The following is a 17,566-nucleotide window of genomic DNA, read 5'->3' as shown; positions in this document are numbered from 1 at the left end:
CATTTACTATTGGGTGGTATAGAAAAACAACCCACAAAATTATCGATGTCACAGATGGCCGGGGTCCTTGTACAGCCGAGACACCTCTTTATGGAGAGGACTGGGGGAGCAAGCATGGGGAGGACAGTACCTCTCCCAGGACTTTAGATGGCAGTCCCCATGGGATGCAGTGGTACCTTGGATTCCATTATCTACAGCCCTGTTGGGATCCAGGGGTACAGGTGGTGCTGCAACAGCTGCTGAGCCATCTTGGGCGGGTTTTCCGCAAAATCCAGAAGTGCTGCCAGAAGTAGGTCAATGAGCCCCTGGAGCACTTCCGGGGGCGTTATAAAAGGAGTCAGCAGTCACAACTCCAAGAGCCAGAGTTGGGAGGAGGGAGACGAAACTTGCTGGAGAAGAGTGGTGGAGTAAAGAAAGAGAAAGTATTACGCTTGTGATTGGGATAGTAATTGTGCTTATTGGGACCATGTTGTGCCTGTGGGAACGGGGAAGGCGTTGCCCACAGGCAAAGAAAATAAAATAAAAAACTTGTGTTTTTATGTGTGCCTCCTGCATCTGTCTGTGTCTGGTAAAACGCTGGTATAACGCCATCTACTGTCACATGTAAACACTAGTACAACCTTTGTGACACACTCATCTATTTGTGCGAATCACGGCACTGATGATGAGGACTTCTTTCCATACTATCCGTAAAGTGACCTACAACCTCCTGGGTACAGACAGAAGTGTTTCTTCATTTTGGCGTATTGCTCACAGATCCACTAATATGCCACTTTTATTTCCAAATGCTGAACTGAATGTTTTCTCAGTTGAATCTCTCACATGTCAACATGAAAGTGTCTAAAGTCGGAATACACAGTTCCAATAAATACAGAATGGCTTCTCTCCAGAAAGCACCCATTTAATAAAATCAATAAAATAAAACAAAATGTACAAGAGAACTTCCCACTAGCACCACCTGACTGCTAAAGTCAGAGTGCGACTCCTCAACATGACCAGGGATGTGTTTTTCTTCTCTTAACCTTAAATATTTAAGAAATGTTCATTAAAGTTATCTAAATATCAGATTCTGTGTATGGTATTTCTTTAGTCAGAAAATCTTTCACTGTTATTGTGGATTAGACAATGACCAGATCACATTTTAGACATCCGTTTTTCAGATATTTCTAACTGCTGTACAATATGTGCATTCTGCACTCTTTTATGACTAGATTTATTTAGTCTTTTTTGTCAGTTATGACATTTGTAAATTACCACAAGCTTATAACTAGAAATGGTCTAGAATACTTTCCTTTGGTTACATGCTGGTGTAATTACATTCACCTCAGAAAGTGCACCTAACATTTAAAGCCTAGAACCATGACCAATTAAAAATTATCTGACTAAATTGTCATGAAGCTTTGACTGGTCTGCACCGTCAAAATGGCATAAATCCTATGTACAGAAGAATCACACAGGAATAAAGGACTGCTTATTTAATCATCATGCTAAGTGAATACATCAAAGCATTATGTCCAATTCTTACAGTAACTAACTTCCATGCTAGTTTAAACAAGAGAAACAGGGATAGACAGTATCTGTATTTTTACTTTGGATTATTACTGTATTTCACAGACATTTAAATAAAAGCACATTTATAGTATTGTACCAGGCATTTCTGACATATTATGAAGGATGAAAAGACTAGAAACTAGAAGCTCCAAGCAGCCATTAAAGTTTTAAGTCAGTGATCATTCCAATTATAGCAGAGTACATCAGACTGAATAGTTTCTGTTACATTGTAAGTGGAAACCAATACCGTGGTAGCTTAATTAGGCATAACTGCACGCTTCAAATAGCAAAGTGATATTGAGACATCACAGATGAAAAGAAAAAAAGGGATATTCACTAAAGATAGAAAAAAATTGGAAAACATTATTACAGGGAATTGAAAACTCCTTACAATATTAACAAAGATTTCCCTTACTCACTGTTATTGCTCAATGCAAAAAAAAAAAAGAAAAAAGAATGAGAAATTGATATCATTTTGGATTACCTGTTTCTTCAAAGGACTGCGTGGTGGTGTAGTGTTTAGCGCTGCTGCCTCACACCACCAGGACACTGGGTTCCAAACACTAACTCAGTCACAAGTAGTTTGAAGTTTGCACATTCTCACTTTTCCCTGAATACTCTTGTTTTCATCCCAAAGACATATCGATTAGGTTAACTGTCAATTCAAAAACTGTCCTATTCAACTTTGGCTTATTGTTTGGGATGCTGCTTGCATAAGCTTCATCCCCCTGAAACCTCAAACTTAAAATACCTGACTTCAGATGATAGATGAATGGTAGTCTTGCTGAATCCAACCTATACTGTGCATGTCAAGGCAACCATGAGTGAACTTTACTTAAAATTGGATGGGTACAATTAAACATCTCACTGTTACATTTCTAAATCAATCCAATGGCTCATGGAGGTGGTGCTCAAAGCAGGGGTGGTGATTTTGAACTGCAAAGATCAGAGGTGCCATTGTTAATCTGGTCTGACAGAGAGCAAGGTTTTGAACCATCTACAGTCAAAAAGTCTCCTAAAATCATTTTATTATATAAACTAGCAAAATACCCGCGCTTCGCAGCGGCAAAGTGCTGCCTTAAAATTTTTATTAAAAAGAAAATTAAACCTTTTTAAACTGAGGGAAAATATACCAATAATTATTTGTTAAGGATCTCTTTGTATCCCACATTGTGAGTTCGGCCCTCCGGTTGTAATATGACCAAGCTGTGCACTGAGCTTACTCTTGAGCATGCAACGTACAGTTGGCCATGTGAACAGTAATCTTGTTTCAAATCTCAAAGCTTGGATAGAGGCTGTCATAATCGGTTTGAGTTTCATGGTTTGTTTCAATTACGACAGTATTTGTAGGACTTGTGTTGAAGAGACATTCGGCATCTGTCAATCGTTGTAAGTATACAACCGGTTTCATCGATAACTTCACATCCAGCTTTTGAGAGTTTAAACATTCATAAACATCAAAGTGTCCACTACTGAAATCGTCACCTGTCAATCTAAGATGTTTAAGAAGTATTGGCGGTTGTCGAAAGGTGTAAAATATTTGGCCATTTCGGTACACTTGAAAGCGACAACCGAACAATTCACTGGCAGCCATCAACTCACATGCAGATGCATAGGTGAAGGGCTTAAGCATTTGTGTAGAATAATTATCTCCTGTACCGTCATCAGTCCACACCTTGAACCTGTCCCAGTCATTCAATACATTAGACACAATGTTCCTATATCAATGTTCCGATATCAAGAGTGAGCCTGATATGGCCGTGCAATATGTAACAAAGAGAATGGAAAAGGTAGGTGCCATCTCTGGGCATGGAAACCACTCGGTAAGTGACAGTTCTTTGATTGATGGTGATCACCTCGATAGACATGTTAATGGGGGTACAGTTGGAATGATAAAGGAAATGGGTACCTGAACAAAGTGAAGTAAGTCTAAAATACCTACAAAATAACTATAATCGTAATAAACGAACAATAAAACAGCGGAGAAGCCGTGGATTAAATAAAAAGGCTTTAGTTATCAGCAGGGAGTCGTGAATCCCGTGGCAAAGCAAGGAAGGGAATGTAGAGACCGGAGCGACGGACAGCCTAATATAGGCAGGCGGCCAACAACGTGGGAGGCGTTGGGATGGGGGACCCAATGCCTCCTCACACGATGACTGAGCTGCAGGCTATGGACGTATATATGTACGTAAGTAGGATTCAGTTAGCGTTGGGAACCCGCATACCAAATTTCTTGAAGATGGACCCATAAGTAACAAAAGACTGTTGAAAAGTTCAATATGGTGGCCGACAGTGGCGTCATACCACCGAAATAAGTACCAAATTTCAGTCTTCTACCTACACGGGAAGTTGGAAAATTAGTGACGTTGGAAAGTTCAATATGGCGGCCGACAGTGGCGTCATACCATTGAAATAAGTACATACATCGATTTTGGTTAGTGCAGGGAAGCCGACTACCAAATTTCGCTGGGGCCATAAATAAGAAAGTTCAACATGGCGACGTTGTCGATCGTTATCGACCGTTACGTGTAGAATTTCGAAATGAAACCTGCTTAACTTTTGTAAGTAAGCTGTAAGGAATAAGCCTGCCAAATTTCGGCCTTCTATCTACATGGGAAGTTGGAGAATTAGTGATGAGTGAGTGAGTGAGTGAGTGAGTGAGTGAGTGAGTGAGTGAGTGAGTGAGTGTGGGCTTTGCCTTTTATTAGTATAGATAAAAGAATTATAAATGTGTGTGTCACCTGCATCTTTCAAAAATAAACATAACCTGATGCAAACAAAAATTCTTTCTATAGCATTAGATTATACATCAGCATTGGACAGCATCATTGGAAGAATGGTAACTGTGAATGATATGTCACAGGTGCTCTGTGTGCTCTCCGATGCTCGCGTTACGACAATAGTGTAGGAGGTGACGATGTGTTACGCTCCATCAAAATGACATTAAAAGAGAGCTGATAATGAAGAGCCATAGTAGATGAAGATTTCGATACTCAAAATGCACAAATCAGTAAATCTGCCTAACAAAACCAGTAGATGCAGAGATAAGGCTGCACAACATCCACCTTGAGACTGCACATCTAAAATGAATAACTAAAGGAATTTAACATTACTGTGTAATTGGAAATGCAAACATGCCATGACAAAATAGCTGCAGCATTTTAACAGGTTATATATTCAGAGACACACAATGCTTTTCTAAACTCTATAGTAATATAGTCATACAGTGATGGAATAGTTAAAATGACATGAAGATATTTCAGCAGACAGAGGCATTTCTCAAACGGTAGTGTCAGTGGTCTACGTCTGTCTGTCTGTCTGTCTCTCTGTCTCCATTGTCCCAGCACTCATTTCAATGTGCAAATTAATTGCTAAAGCTTCAGTTACTCTGCACTATGGGGATTCTGAATGGATAACAGCAAATTTTTACTTTTATTACTTTTTTATTTTGTCTCTGCATCAATTCTTTTGTTCAATATCTTTTGTTCTCCTCCAAAACCTCAGCAGCAGTTTAAAATGTATGGACTAGAGAAATTTTGGGCTGGTGTTTTAGTTAGAAGCCCTGTGGTTGTAGCCATTGCAATGTAGGACTTCATTGGTACCCACTAGACACTTTTTAAAACGAGTTGTCCCCAGACTTTATTTTCATTTCAGAATCTCTTCAGGCCCCACAAGACTAGCAGAATGGCTATTTCTTTAAAGACAAAAAATGTATTTTTTAGCTAAATAATTTGTAAAAATTATTGATTGTTTATTTTACATTCATGTATCTAAATCTAGCATATCTCAAGGCCATCTGAATTAGTTATCATATACATGCAGCATGAATTTCGTAGTATTTTTTCCAAGGACAAAGTCAAACAGAACAAAGTTTGATTTATAGCTTCTCCATTCCGTTTAACAGATTCTCAGAAGTGCTTTTTCGCAAAAGGATACATCAAGCCAACAACACATCACAGCACTCTGTTATTGTTCTTTTCCAGTTAGGAAGCAAAATGAGGTTTAACAATATGGTTGCATTGTTTTCACACTTGCTTCCTTTCTGCTGTGTACACATTTAGAAGAGAAGTTCTGAGCGTCACAAGAGGCAAACCCGCCAAGCATTATTCACAAGGCTTAGTAATTACAGCTCCTGTCATGGATGACATCTCCTCACTGATCAAATGATGGATTGCTGGGTTCAGGAATAATCGGCCATCTAACATATTATGGGGCTGTGTACTTAAACAGCGTCACATCCAATCATGTTAATAAGAATTCCCAGGAGATTTACTTCAGTAACAGAGCAACCATATTATTGTAAGCAGTATGTTTTTTATAGAGCTAAAGTTAACACAATGATAATTGAAGGCAGATTTGGAAAATGCAAAACAGAAGCTGAAAGCAGCTTTCAGAAAAAAAAATGAAGGATCAACTTCAATTTACTGGTTGTAGCAATCGTGAAACTCATGACAATTAAAATCGTCTTTAATTAAATCCAGGTGTCACAGAACTCTGACATTCACAACACCATTTAATCCAATTCAAAGCCTATCCCAGCAGCATTTGGCACAATGCAGGAAACAACCATGGACAGGGGCCACATATGGAAACATGTGCCAAAGATGAAACCTTCAGTCAAATTAATTTCTGGATCAGTGGGAAGAACACCAGAGGACCTGGACAAAGACACAAAGAGAAGTGTACAAACTACACATGGACATTTACGACCTTCTGTGGCCTAATTCTCTCTCACTACGCAGAGTCCAGCATATCTAGAAATGCCTGGGTTTCGAGGTCAGAACTCCCTCTTTTTCTTCTGAACTAGTGTTTCATTCCATGGTACTCAGTTATATGCACCTTTTTTTTACTGCTTCCTGGTGGTGTCCTTCTTCTTAAACTGGCTTTTTGACTTGCATCACCACTACCAATGAGAATGTCCCTCTTTTTCTCTCTCTCCTTTTCCTTCTGAACCTTCCTCACTGTATAACCTACCACACTAGCTTCCTAGCATGACAGGAAATTTAAAAGTAAACCTTATCAGACTAACAGCTGTGACACAAGATACAATTTAAGCATATTTTTGTATACTGCTGAAAGCCACCATCATCATCATTAGAAGAAGTGTAATTAGCACTTAGTTTCAGCAGCAGAAGCTGAAAATCAAGTTCAATATGGCATATACTATTTCCACAGGGGAATTGACACAGATGTTCCATTTACTGAAATACCAACTATAGATCAATATGATATACAGTAATTTGCTTTTTTGTCCAGATATATCAGATGTCATAATATATAGCATAAGGGAGCAGTGAACCATCAGGAGAGCTTCACTAACTTGGATGAACAATTGAAGGGTATAAACAAGTACGAGAAACTTTATACACCCAAGCAACCTAACAATAAGGTAGAGGTTGTTCTAGGAAAAGGTATTTTCCACATTTCAAATCGTTATGACCCTAGTAACTTGTTCATTTTCTCCAGTACCAAAATGATTAAAGTGGAGGAAAAAGAGGCACTTCAGTGCAGCCATTCAGACAGTTCAGTCAATTCAAAAAGTAAGGCTTACTTGTCAGCACCACTGCCTCACATCTAAAGAACCCAAGTAAAATCTTGTCCTGGCCTTATTCTTTGTGAACTTTGAAAATTTATTACAAATTTTGCATGATTTTTTTCCCTATATGGACAAAGATTATTATAGTTTTGCAATTTTATACTATTTTTTATTTCTATATTATTTCAGATGTTACTTGGAAATTCAGTTTTGTTTTGGCTTTTTTTCTTCTTCACAATGTATTTGCAGTTTTTATGTAAAAATTATATATTATTTTTATACATATTAGATTCAATTTATTTTTAGTAATTACAGTATAGTTAAAGAGAAATTATAGACTTTAGTTCTGAGTCAAACATACACAGAGCTATAAAGTTGATGGGTTCTGAAACAATATTAGTTTAATGTTAGTAGAGGCCTCTAAGCCTGTCCTTATTAAAAACAACCAAAAACAAAACCAGATACTAAAAATGAACAATTTTATAAGATGGTTATAATTTTGATGATTGTGCTGAACAAAGTGCACTTTTGCATCCCAACTGAAAGTAACTGTAATGAAGCAAATAACAAATGACTGAAGCAGCTTAATACCGCAAACATGTAAAGTAGAGAAATACTTCTTCTCCATTATACAATTGACTTTTCTAAATTCCCACCATAACATTTACTCCTACAGCATAACACTTGTCAAATGCTGGGCTGACAGACTTGCCTGTTTTAATGGACAAATTAACTGTTGTTCCTTGTGTTTTTTGTGGTCACCTGATTTTGTTTTCAAACTTTTGGCCTGCAAACATGATGTTAATGTTTATTTACGGTCTTACATTATGTGGACTGGAGTTGCACATGCATTCTGATTGTTGGAGTTCTTCTTTGTTAAGAAACAGGATGTGGACCAATTTGTGATGACTCTGTAGGTGCATTTTAAGATTTTTTGGATTTTTACCATTAACCTTTAGAGTACACTCCGAATGAATGTACTTCCAATTGCTGCTTTGATGTTGTATTCAAAAAACTATACAGGGCTTTGTCGCTTTCTACAACCCATATTTATCTCCAAAAACATAAAGGCCAGGCCGGAACTTGGAGGGTATAGGGTCCTTGGGCTTATACAATTGATTGTGGCCCTTGCTAGCTACAGTGAGAAAACCACAGAATAACTAGAATGTAGTGTCAAGACGTAGAAATAACCAAGACTTGAATAGCCACTACACAAGAACAACAAATCAATCCATAAGCAGACAGTGAAAGCAGTTGTATTAACGGGCGTAAAACAACAAAAAACAGCAACTGAGATTATGTGCACTATATAAACCTTATGTATGCATTATGTATCTGGAGAAGGTCAATGTTTTAATTAATTAATTAATTTATTTATTTCTTAAAGATTTAATGTACCCATAAACCTTCCATTATTTATTACTCTACTGGGAAGACCAGGGGCCTCATGTACTGTATGTATGTATGCACAAAAATGTTGTTTACGCCTGTTTCCAATCCCATTTTGAAATGTATAAAAACTAAATTGGCATACAGCCATGCACATTCTCGCGCATGCCTTACCTTGTGCATAACACAAGTTTCCACTTGGCTTTGCAAATTGGCAGCACCCAGCGTTAAAGCAGTGGTATCGTTCTTGTGTGGTTTCCCCATTCTTTTTTACATTCACATCCCTGACGCGACTTTATCAAATACACTGAAATTTAACGCATATAGTTTAAAAATTTAAGGCACCTGATTGTAATTAACCTGCAACAATATAATGGTCCATGGAATGGCCAAACTATTCAAAATACTAAAGCTGCTTTAGCGTTGTTATTCTTAGTGCACCACTCAGAGTATTTTAACACAATGTATCAGAATGTGGAATCACAGCTGTACAGCAGCTGATTGGAAAGCTCTATGGTGTGGTATGCTGAGAGTGCAAAGGATTATCAGGATACAGCACCTACCCTGAAGAACATTCATAGCACACGCTGCCTCAGCCATGCACAGTGTATTTGAACTGCTCCCAACAGCTAAACACTTCAGATCCTTTCCTGCACAAACCTAGCAGTCAGAAACAGTTTAATCTCAAGAGCTCTAAACGCACTCAATCAGTCCATCAAGTGCTCCAAGTAGAACTGTTTGTATTTAAAATTACAATTACCTCACTGTAAATCTGCACTACAGTTGTAATATTGTACAACCAGAGTCACTTTATGAACCATTTGCACTACCTCCACTATATGTACATGTATATTGTACTTATGCTTCATATTGTATATTTTTCAACATTTTTTATTATCATTATTATTATTTAACATGAAAATTAGTTTATGGAGGATTTGCAAATTGAATCTCATTGTGCCATACAATAACAATAAAGGAATTCAATTCAATTTAACAGAAGAGATTGCGTATTTACAGATGATAACGACTGGCTTCTAAGTCAATTTAGATTTCCTGGCACTATCTTCTTGGAGCTCTTGATATTATTTTTAAGTTGAAATGTATTAAAGTATGTACATTACATAATATAGATACATTTTTAACTTCATTTAAATAATGTACACTATTAATATTTAAACGTGTGGGCACGGTGGCACAGCGGTAGCGATGAGCTGGTGCCCCATCCAGTGATTAGTCCTGCCTCATGCTGTATGTTTGCTGGGCCTGGATGGATAGATGAACGGAATAATTAAACATGTACTACGAAGATATTTCAATGGTCCTTAAAATTTTTGAAGAATCAGTGTTCTAAACTTACAGATGGTTTGACATTTATTAAAGAGCTGATTGTGTGGCGATTGGTTACTTGGAGAAAAAAAAGGAAGGACAGGAATTTGGGGATGGTACATTTGAGTGAGACTGTACTGCTGCAATAAATAATTTCATTCAGGGTCACACACATCCCATCAAGCATCACGTGGGAGGCAAGAACAATCTCTGGATGGGGCACCAGTTCATTGCTACCACTGTGCTGCCGTGCCCCTATTTTTAATATATGCTTTAATCCATTTCATCATGAAAATAATATCAAGTATATATCTTAGTATTTAAATTGTTCACAGCACTGTAATATCATGAATGTAATGTATTCTGTGTCCTGTCGGAAGAAGAGAAAGCCTGTTTAAGAAGCAAGTAGTGACACACATAGAGCACATAGCAGAACACATACAATAGAAAGCTTTTAACATGCTACTTGAGTTATGATGGGATCTGAGACACTCTAGTAAATTTACCATTGATTTTAAGATTAAGTTTACAATGTTCTACTTTAGTGACAAAATAAACTATGTAATTAAAGTGGACTTTTCAACTTTTTTTTTTGCCCACTGTGTCCCTATTATGTTTTTCTTTTCTCTGTACCCTAATACGCTTCGATATGACACTCAAACAGTGGGCTATGACTTGCCTTTTCATGTTGACTTTGATATCTGACCACTTCTTTTTTTATTTCAGGCTCTGTGTGACTTTCTGAACTTGAACTTTTGAGTTTCTCCACACTCTGTATCACTCAATCGACTTCCTTTTGTTATTTATACCACTGCTTAAGTCAACAAATAGTACATTTTTCCTTGCCTCCACTTTGCACTTGCCATTGTCTTTTAACCATCGCTGAATGGAGAAGGTGATGTTTATATTTGTTTGCATTGTAAAATATGCAAAATTCATGGAGGAGTCAAGGTGTGACGGCAGGAGCGTGCATGTGCGTTACTTTTTATGTTGACCGACATTTATGGAGCTGAAGTGCATGGAAGATGGCTTATGCATGGTTTTATGCATAAAATTTTTTTGTGCGTTCACACATTTCCACTTTTGTCTGTACACCAGGTTTTAGTGTGAGTTCTACGCACAGCATTGTGCACGAGGCCCCTGATCATGACTGATCAGTGGGGTCTCACTCTAGATCTCTTTAATGTTTCTAGGAGTGTTTAGAAACAGCTTACTGGGTGACTGAGGGCAGGTAGTCAGAATTTACAACTGACTCAAAGTAAATCTCAGATGGAACTTTACAAATGGTTGTAGTGACTTGGGCCAGTGTCACATCTGTTCCTAAATCTGTTCTAACTTAGGTACATTTATTTTTGCAGGTGCTATTAAATTGTTGCTTGTGAGAATAACCTTTGGAGTTAAAAGTACCAGTAATGCAAAGTGAAATAATAAATTTAAGGCTCTGGAATTAACAGAACTAGTAGCATAAGGTTTTAATTCCTAACCTCTACTTACTGTAAGAAGTGAGCATCTTCACTCCATGTCTGCAAGGGTTTTCTGTGCATGTTGAGACTTTTTCTCTCATCCAAAATGTATGAATGTTTGGCCTAACTAACAATTCTAAATTGGTCAAGCTTGGTATTTAATGGGGAGCACTGCGATTTAAATAACCTATTCTCCAGAGTTGGTTTACGCTTAAGAGCTCAGTGTTTCCTAGCAGGGTTCTGTCACCCAATATTGGCACACAAACTGGAGGAGTAGGACTGTGAAGTGCAGTTAAAAATAAAATAAACGTATCTTGTCTTCAGATTTATGAACTGAAACATATGACTTTATGTAATCATTCTAGAGATCTTAACTGCATATAAGAACTTAAATTTAAAAAAAAAAAAAAAAGATACCTGTGCTTTATCATGGTTTCAATCTACACAGCTTTATTTTATATTCTACAGGGACCAAAATGCAATCAACTATTTGTAAATGATTAATGAGCCTTGTGGTGTCCTCAACAGCTGCACACATGCTGTGTATTGTTAACATTCGGCAGTTGCTAATTTCAGTGGTTTTTTTTTTTAAACTCCATTTAAATCTTCATCTTTGCCCTGACTCTGACATTTGCTGCTATTAATTCTGATTAGGTCCTGTCATCTACTAATCAATAGGATCCCGTGCAATGTGACACTGCCTTTCACAAAAACAAAAGTCAGTTAATGGCTTTTCAAATACACTTTGAAAGCAAAGTAACCAAATATATATCTTCAAGGCAACACATTGTATGTTATACTGCACGTGTCTGTACTGAACAGCATCCTGAAATTTCTTACAAATGGACAAATTAATTGACTTTGTCAGAGGTAGGGAATGAACAGGCAGTCCTGTAGTTAAAACCTCATTAGATCTATGCGTCACCTTTGTCTAATGCTAAAGTTATAGTTTTGCTTGGAACATTTCACTTGTTGGATTCACAGTGGTACAATGGCTAGTACTGCTGTGTCCCTAATCCAGCATGGTGGCTGCTCGGTGTCATTGTGGAGCTTGCCCATTATTCAAGAGTCAGTGTTGTTTTTTGTTTAAGGGCTCCTGTTTTCTTATGTCCAGAATAATGTATGAAAGTAAGTATATGTTAGGCTGACTGGCAACCATTTGTGGGCATAATGGGTCCTGTGACAGACTGGCACTCCGACCTTATGCCTAACAAAATGAATGGATGGAAGGACATTAGATCTGTTATCTTCCCAAATACTTCTGCATATGCACACTAGTGTTTTAATTTTAACTCAAAAGATATCTGGGGGGAAAAATGCTGTACTGTTTTGATGGAATATACATGGAACAATAATTAATACAATTACAAAAATCTTAAATGTTATCAAAATATACATGATTATATTGCTAGGAGTTCCAGTCCTATATTGTTTTATTTGCATACATTTTCCAGAATTGTTTAATCACTTTTTACTGTACTGCTTAGTATAATTTACTTCCCCAGTTGCTTATTACATAGATATTAATTGAAATGCATGGAAAATGTATTTCTATTTACCTGTTAAAAAGGCCTTACTACTTAAAAGTGTGCTGCAATAGATTTCTACTCTGAAGACACGAGAATGGCAAACCGTAGTTCATCATTAAATAATAACAGAGTTTCACATTCGACATTTTTCACGTTTCCGATTCTGCTGCATGACAAGAAACTTGGAAGTGTATTTTCTTCAAGTTACATAAAGATCAGGATGTCAGTACTTCATGTCAGTAATACAGACATGAACTAAAGTAAATGTATTTCACTTAAAAGCACATTGATGAATTTATTGTGAAATCTTGTCAGCACTGGTGTCTTGCTGACACAGAATGAGATGCCAAATGAAAAAGAAAAAAAAGAAAATTCTGAAACTACTGAGCAAAAGTGTTCTATAATAATGACTGAAGTATTTCACGTGTGTCATATGTTCTTTAATGACTTGTTTTTTTGCCTATTTTTTTAGTAAAATAAGAATACTGTGATACTGAATAGTCCACTGGAAAGAAAAAAATTATTACAAAAATATTTAGAGAGAGCCCAGTGAATAAATCCCGAGCATTTGCAGGCATTTTACTCAATGTTGGATAACAGCCTGTAGATATTGTCACTGTAAAAAGTTAATGGATTATGACAACCTTATAAATCCTTTATTACTGATAAATGGCTTCATACATAAAGCTGAAGAAAGTTTTCTAGTGTAACGTCTCTAGAGTGTGGCTACAGTTATAGCACTTCTCCCTTATATTTTTATGGTGCTTGTGTTTTTTTAACAAATTGCATGCCACAGTACATTTCCAAAAGGGTCAGGTTTATGTTTTTGACAGGTAAAATAATGACTGTAAGCTGTAGTTAAGTTAAGGATACCTTAAGAACGGAGGCAGGACAGAAAAAAACACGTACGGATACAGTAAATGGGTGTTATTTCATGTAACATCCATCTGTTCACTTAACCTGCTTAGTGCGATTAAGGGTGTAGGGAGCCAGAGCCTATCCCAATAGCATTGGTGCAAGACTGAAACCCGTTCCAGACAACTCATCACAGGACGTTGGCATGCAACCTCATCACTTGTGCTTAAAAGATGCAGGACTTTTATAAATATTGAGTGGAAAAAGATAAAACACAGTACAATGTTGAATTTCACTTAATATTTTATTCAATGGGGCAAATTTTGTGGGATTAATTTAAAAACCTTCTAAAGGCAAAATAGGTTTTCTTTAACTCCAACACGTCATAATAGCCCTATTGAACACTTAACGTGGTGTTTTGAAATGAGACTGTAACTGGCAACTGTTGCTATCACTGACGAATACGCATCACACATGAATTATCTAAAAGATTTAAATGTAGCCCCAGCATTTGAACAACACTTATTTAACCAATTCAGAAATAAAAACTTAACTTAATGAGTTTTATACGTAAGGAACTCAACATTTACTGGAAATTTGTCAGACAGCGGTCACTATTATGTCGTGTACACACACAATGTGCCTTGTATTGCATTGATGTTCATTTAATCATCAAATACAAAATAAACCGCATCATTATATTACTTAGAGCATTATGAAGGCATCACCATATTAAAGTATATCATACGTGGTGGTGTTAACAATAAAAGCCGAAAGTCGAAACAATACAAGTTTAAAGTTGCGTCTCGTCGCGTTGAGGCTTGTTTCGAGACACTACATCACAAAGCTGCACTTAAGAAACGTCCTCGCGTGTCACAGCAGCTCAGCCAGAAACCCGCTGGTGCACAACATCAATGTACTGCAATGCAAATAGCGCACATTATCTACCATAAACTTGTTGAAGCCATCTAGAAAAGTTGTTTAGATTATAGGAACGAAATCGGAATCCCCAGCGATGCTCTACTCATCCAAGAACGGCAGCTTCTCTTGAGGACGCGTCGCCCAAAATAACAGCGCTGAGGATCTAACTGGGCAGATCCTGTGAGTCTTACCTCTTATCGCTCTCGTTGCTAGGGGGTCGCCACACAGTCTAAGACTTGTCCTCTCAAGCGCCACGACCTGTAGTGTCTCTTTTACTTTCGTGTCACACAAGAATCCGCTTTGATTGCCCGATCAGCACTTTTCCCCCTTACAATGTTTTCCCTAATGTAGTCGCCCTCACAGCTCCACTTGCAGTAGAGCGGCCAGCGCCTCTCGTGAGATAACGGGATAGCTGCCCACCCGGGTCTCTGCGCTCCTCAACAGCTCCTCACACCCGCCTTCTCCAGAGGCGCACGTGACGGCAGCGGCGGCTTTCATGTGCGCAGTAGCTGGGATCAAAGAGAGCGCCTCTGCTGCGCTGCTGACGGATGGACGGGTTCATTGATTTGTTTGTGTGTTACTAAATAGGTACTGTTGACTTACATTTATGATTATTACGATTTACGCGTTCGTTTGATTACCCGTCTTAAAATAAGGCAATGCAATTCCGTGTGCATCTTTAAACTTTAATCTGCCTCCTAAAATATATTGAGCTTCGTTAACGAATATTACAATCACTGTTTTGACTTTGGATAAAGTTATTTTTGGGATAAATGTTGATGAAACATTTTCTTGAGCGTTGTTAAAATGTTAATCCACTTTTTCCCTCCAAATGCCATTTTGCAATTTAACTTGTTTTCTTTGACCACTGAGTTAGATCATTTCTTTATAACCGTTACATAACATGCTGCACTCTATACTTTTTGATTTTAAATTTGTACCAAGATCATATTCGTGGTCTCAGCAGTGGGAACAGTGAAGCAGCGAGTACAGGATAGGGGAGAGAGCCCATTGCAGGGCCTACTCATATACGTGTCGGCACTGAGCCACTCTGAAACTGGGAAATAATATAAGACAAAGGGCCAGTGGCAGACCCACATTTTGGGGCTGGAAATCTTGAAATATTATGTGGGTCCATTCGCAAATCAGCAGTGAGATTTGGGTAATTACTGTTATCATCTTCAATGGTATTGTTCCATGACCAATCACCACAATATTTTTTGATACTTTAATAATCTTAATTTTTAACTACATGTTGTATTGAATTGCAATTGAATAAGTAGACTCTGAAATGTTTTAAGAAATATGGACTAAATTAATTTCTGGGGCTCCTCTGGGATTAGGGGCTCTGCAGCTTAAGCTTCATTAGATTCATGATAGACCTGCCCTTGTACATGGGCTGCAGAAAATATCAACCTGATATAAACTTCAAGGGGGATCAGCTCAATGAAAAAATAGTGTCAAATTTCCAATGTATCAGGTGGAAGACAAAACAAACACAGATTACCAGCACTTATTTCTGTCCACTTTACGCACTGATACAGACACAGGAAGAATATAAAGGCTCCATATAGACTATAGCTGGCTCATTATTCATAGAAACAGCAACAAATGTAGCCACCACCAAGGTCACATTTTCACAGTAAACTTATTACGTGTAGAATGATTGTTCATTTTTAATGTCTTTACCTGATTTATAATCCTTACAAACTCATTTTTGGATATGTTTTAGTGAAATACTAAATACATTTCAATTTAGTTGACGTAAAATTATCAACAAAATGGCTAATTCTCATAATTCTTGGACCACAGTGTGATTGCTGGCTGGGGAGCTACCTGTGTTGTGTTTGTATGCTTTTATAGTGTCTCATGAGCTTAATGGGCATATTGGTTTTTCCACACTATCCAGAACCACGCAACAAAAGTAACTGATATTTCAACATTGGCACAGTGTATGTGTCATGTGATGGAAGGTATCCATCAAAGTACTACATTTGAAGAACTGGATATGATCTGATTCTTAAACCCTTCATTAGGAAAGCACCTTTAGAAAGTGAATGCATGGATAACTGGTCAATAATGCTTTATTTGTAAGATACATGTTATATCCACTTCTTTAAAATACAGTTAAATGCATTTAACATACCTGGTGAAAAGAGTTTTGAAATGCAAATAATGTATACTAATATTCTGGTTCTTTAGATTACTAGGGGGCTCTTCTGTTCACGTATGGGGAAGTATGGGAATTACATATGCATAATAGACCAAACTATTTTACATTACAGTGAGTAATTAACCATAGTTAAAAAAAAAAAAGTAAAATGTAATAAATTGAAAGACAATTATGTTTCATGTTGCATTAGAGGTACAGTATTCGTTGCATTATACATTCTTGTTCTGTACACTTTTACTGTAAAACTTTAGTAAAAACAATATTTGGAATTAACTTTTGTTAATATTGCATTGAATTTTGATTCCATGTTTGGAGTTACATCGTGACAATGTAACGTGTAACTGCCCGTGATTAATTATAGTTTCTTTCTCTCTAATGAATAAACTGACTTTTTCAAATATTTGTCCCTGTGATTTGTTAATTGTCATAGCAAAAGCTATTCTAACAGGAAACTGTAAACATTTTAATATGAATGGCATATCAACATCTCCTTTTGGTGTCTAATGTTATCCGCGGAAGATGTATATTACTTTTCTTGTCATCTGTTAAAATTTTGTTCTTTCAACGGGAATTCATCCGATGGAAGACCGGACGGTTTTAATGGTTGTAGATATTCTATGGGATTTTGTAAGCTGATGTTTTCATCTTCCGCACCATCACCACCAACTGTTTCAGCATAATCTATTGATATGCATTTAACCAATATGCCGTGTAATCAATCATCAATTTTTACATTAGTTCATTTGACTTCATCATTTCTCTGTGCTAGGATTACCCGTGTAATCATTTCGTCTGTTGATAACCCTTCGGAATGAAATTC

At 37.2% G+C, this 17,566-nt stretch overlaps 1 protein-coding gene across 2 annotated transcripts in view; it reads right to left on the bottom strand.

Moving 5' to 3' along the window:
• The window catches only part of mid2 (midline 2), an 846,826-nt gene extending 831,865 nt beyond the window's left edge, over positions 1-14,961 (bottom strand). For both annotated transcript variants that reach the window (XM_039765790.1, XM_039765792.1), the window contains exon 1: positions 14,765-14,961. The gene's annotated coding sequence lies outside the window, so the exon portion shown is untranslated. The remainder of the gene's footprint in view (positions 1-14,764) is intronic.
• Between the last annotated feature and the right edge of the window lie 2,605 nt (positions 14,962-17,566).

This window comes from Polypterus senegalus, chromosome 10 (genome assembly GCF_016835505.1).
Source record: "Polypterus senegalus isolate Bchr_013 chromosome 10, ASM1683550v1, whole genome shotgun sequence".
NCBI lineage: Eukaryota > Metazoa > Chordata > Cladistia > Polypteriformes > Polypteridae > Polypterus > Polypterus senegalus.
Note: the sequence above shows the minus strand (reverse complement) of the source record. Positions and strands in the feature narration are given on the sequence as shown.